Source organism: Hoplias malabaricus, unplaced genomic scaffold, assembly GCF_029633855.1.
Source record: "Hoplias malabaricus isolate fHopMal1 unplaced genomic scaffold, fHopMal1.hap1 scaffold_95, whole genome shotgun sequence".
Lineage (NCBI taxonomy): Eukaryota > Metazoa > Chordata > Actinopteri > Characiformes > Erythrinidae > Hoplias > Hoplias malabaricus.
This window is the reverse complement of record NW_027100890.1, coordinates 87428-91747: the sequence shown is the minus strand read 5'-3', so window position 1 is coordinate 91747 and position 4320 is coordinate 87428.

Here is a 4320-nt window from a genome sequence, read left to right as displayed (position 1 = left end):
GCAGACAATTTTACACACTCACACAGTCACTCAGACATTCACCCAGTCACTCACACACTCACACCTGCAGACAATTTCACACATTCACTCAGACATTCACCCAGTCACTCACACACTCACACCTGCAGACAATTTTACACACTCACTCAGATATTCACCCAGTCACTCACACACTCACACCTGCAGACAATTTTACACACTCACACAGTCACTCAGACATTCACCCAGTCACTCACACACTCACACCTGCAGACAACTTCACACATTCACTCAGACATTCACCCAGTCACTCACACACTCACACCTGCAGACAATTTTACACACTCACTCAGTCACTCAGATATTCACCCAGTCACTCACTCACACACTCACACCTGTGGACAGATTTACACACTCACCCAGTCACTCACACACTCATCGAGTCACTCACATGCTCACACCTGAGGACAGTTTCACACACTCACCCAGTCACTCACACACTCACCCAGTCACACACACACACTCACACCTGTGGACAGTTTCACACACTCACCCAGTCACTCACACACTCACCCAGTCACACACACACACACTCACACCTGTGGACAGTTTCACACACTCACCCAGTCACTCACACACTCACCCAGTCACACACACACACTCACACCTGTGGACAGTTTCACACACTCACCCAGTCACTCACACACTCACACCTATGGAGAGTTTCACACACTCACCCAGTCACTCACACACTCACACCTGTGGACAGTTTCACACACTCACCCAGTCACTCACACACTCACACCTGTGGAGAGTTTCACACACTCACTCAGTCACTCACACACTCACACCTGCGGACAGTTTCACACACTCACCCAGTCACTCACACACTCACACCTGTGGACAGTTTCACACACTCACCCAGTCACTCACACACTCACACCTATGGACAGTTTCACTCACTCACCCAGTCACTCACACACTCACACCTATGGACAGTTTCACACACTCACCCAGTCACTCACACACTCACACCTATGGACAGTTTCACACACTCACCCAGTCACTCATACACTCACATCTGTGGACAGTTTCACACACTCACACCTGTGGACAGTTTCACACACTGTGGAGTGGGACACACTGGACTGTGAGAGACAAGCTGAGCACCCGGAGGAAGCACAGTAACTTGAGCTGTGTGACAGAGACTGCCACAGTAAAACTGTAAAACAATAAAACTGTTACTGTGGAGACTCCCTCCAGGCTATATATTCTATACCTTTTATTAGGGAACATAATTGTACCATATTCTATAATAATTGTAGATTTTAAAGTTGTGTCGATGTCATTCGCCCCGTTTCATCTCCAGGACTTTTATTGTGTTCTTTTATTCTCCACAGTTGTATAATGAAAGATTACAGAGATCCCCCTCTCCTTCTGGAGAAGAGAATGTAATGAACCTTTAGGAACACAACTGGACTCTAACACCACTGCTGCACCTTTAAAAGTACATTTACTGTGTAGAAAAAAGTGAAATAGACAGGAGTTGTGCTTGTGTTGAACAGGGGATTGCCGTTGTGGCTGAGCAACAGTTTGATGCTGCCTTAAAATTCAGCCAGATTAAGGTATCTCAGTAGGCAGCATATTTAAGGTGTCTAAGACTTTGGACAGTCTATGTATCGGGAGCACATACAATATGATGTAAAATGCTCTCTGTGTAGACAACTCACTAGGATTTGGGACAGACTCTAGGTTTTGGGACAGACTCTAGGTTTTGGGGAGGACTCTAGGTTTTGGGAAAGACTAGGTTTTGGGACAGACTCTAGGTTTTGGAGCAGACTCTAGGTTTTGGGACAGACTCTAGGTTTTGGGAAAGACTAGGTTTTGGGACAGACTCTAGGTTTTGGGAATGCTCTAGGTTTTGGGGCAGACTCTAGGTTTTGGAGCAGACTCTAGGTTTTGGGAATGCTCTAGGTTTTGGAGCAGACTCTAGGTTTTGGGAATGCTCTAGGTTTTGGGGCAGACTCTAGGTTTTGGGAAAGGCTAGGTTTTGGGACAGACTCTAGGTTTTGGGAATGCTCTAGGTTTTGGAGCAGACTCTAGGTTTTGGGAATGCTCTAGGTTTTGGGGCAGACTCTAGGTTTTGGGACAGACTCTAGGTTTTGGGACAGACTCTAGGTTTTGGGAATGCTCTAGGTTTTGGGGCAGACTCTAGGTTTTGGGACAGACTCTAGGTTTGGAGCGGACTCTAGGTTTTGGGACAGACTCTAGGTTTTGGGAAAGACTAGGTTTTGGGGCAGACACTAGGTTTTGGGGAGGACTCTAGGTTTTGGGACAAATTCTAGGTTTTGGGAAAAACTAGGTTTTGGGACAGACTCTAGGTTTTGGAGTGGACTCTAGGTTTTGGGACAGACTCTAGGTTTTGGGACTACTCTAGGTTTTGGGGCAGACTCTAGGTTTTGGGACAGACTCTAGGTTTTGGGAATACTCTAGGTTTTGGGGCAGACTCTAGGTTTTGGGGTGGACTCTAGGTTTTGGGACAAACTCTAGGTTTTGGGAAAGACTAGGTTTTGGGAAAGACTAGGTTTTGGGACAAACTCTAGGTTTTGGGAAAGACTAGGTTTTGGGACAGCCTCTAGGTTATGGGAAAGACTCTAGGTTTTGGGACAGACTTTGGGTTTTGGGACAGACTCTAATTTTGGGACAGACTATGTGATGGGACAGGCTCTAGGTTTTGGGACAGACTATAGGTTTTGGGACAGACTCTTGGTTTCAGGACAGACTCTAGGTTTTGGGAAAGACTCTAGGTTTTGGGACAGACTCTGGGTTTTGGGACAGACTCTAATTTTGGGACAGACTCTAATTTTGGGACAGACTATGTGATGGGACAGGCTCTAGGTTTCAGGACAGACTCTAGGTTTTGGGAAAGACTCTTGGTTTCAGGACATACTCTAGGTTTTGAGACCGACTCTAGGTTTGGGAAAGGCTATGTGATGGGACAGACTCTAGGTTTTGGGAAAGTCTCTAGGTTTCAGGACACACTCTAGGTTTTGAGACTGACTCTAGGTTTTGGGAAAGTCTCTAGGTTTCAGGACACACTCTAGGTTTTGAGACTGACTCTAGGTTTTGGGACAGACTTTAGGTTTTGGTACAGACTCTAGGTTTTGGTACAGACTCTAGGTTTTGGGACTAACCCTCTGTGCCAGTGGGCATTAGGGTCTTGACCACAGACTCAGCGGGCTCCGCTCTGCAGCAGATGGGAGCCGTGTTTCGGATGCAACATTGCTGCGGCAGTAACAGTCTGAGAGGAAACACGTCTGCTGTGATGTGTCTGACTCGTAATGAATAACTGTGAGCACTGAGGCTCAGACTGGAGCTTAATGGAAGACAGAGATGTTCTAACGTGATCCTTTGGTTTCTCCTCAGGAGCCTCAGGGGGTCATAAAGGGTCCAGACACAATTCTCCCCACCACAAAGAGAGATTTTCCCAAATGTTCCCCCCACAAAATATGACAAAGAACCAATGAAAGAATGATGACTGAGAAGGAGTAATTTCCTCTGAGCACCAGGAAGAACTACTGAGAAGAACCCAGGCTTAATAGGAGACTCCCCAAGAGCATGAGGAAGAACCACTGAACGAAACCAAGATTAAACAGGAGAACCACTCCTTCCTCTTGGCACATTGAATGACCACTCAGAGGAACAAAGACTCAAAACCAAAACCTCCTTCTGAGCAAAAGAGAAAACACCAAAGAGGAACCAAGACTCACAAACAGAACTCCTGTGAAGAGCCAGTTCTCAAAAAGAGGATCTCCTTAATAACACATGGAACAATCAGCACAATGATGGTGCACTCTTATAAATATGCTACAAAATGTTCTTTGAAGGATGCCGCAGAAGAACCTCTTTTAGTTCCAAAAGAGGCAAATTTACTTATACACTTAAATGGATAAAGAACCTTGAAATTAAGCATTTTTAGGATAAACATTTTTAAACCTTTAAACAGATTTTAGTCCCCACAACATGATGAATATTTAGAAAACCCACACACAGAGACGTACACACACCGCCTGATGCCTCCTGGAGCAACCCAAGACTCAAACAAACCAAACCTCCCACTGGCCAAGGAGGAAAGCCTTGAGAGAAACCAAGATTCACATATAGAACGCATCCCTTACAATAAGTAAATCAAAATGCAGATTAAGATGCCTCCTCAGTGCAAGAGGAAAGCCCCCTGAGTGGAACCAACACACAAAGGATAAAATGTCCTAAAAGTGTGAAGGAGAACCTCTGAAAGTACATTTTTCTCAAAAAATACCATGAAGAAAAGTCCTTAAGAGC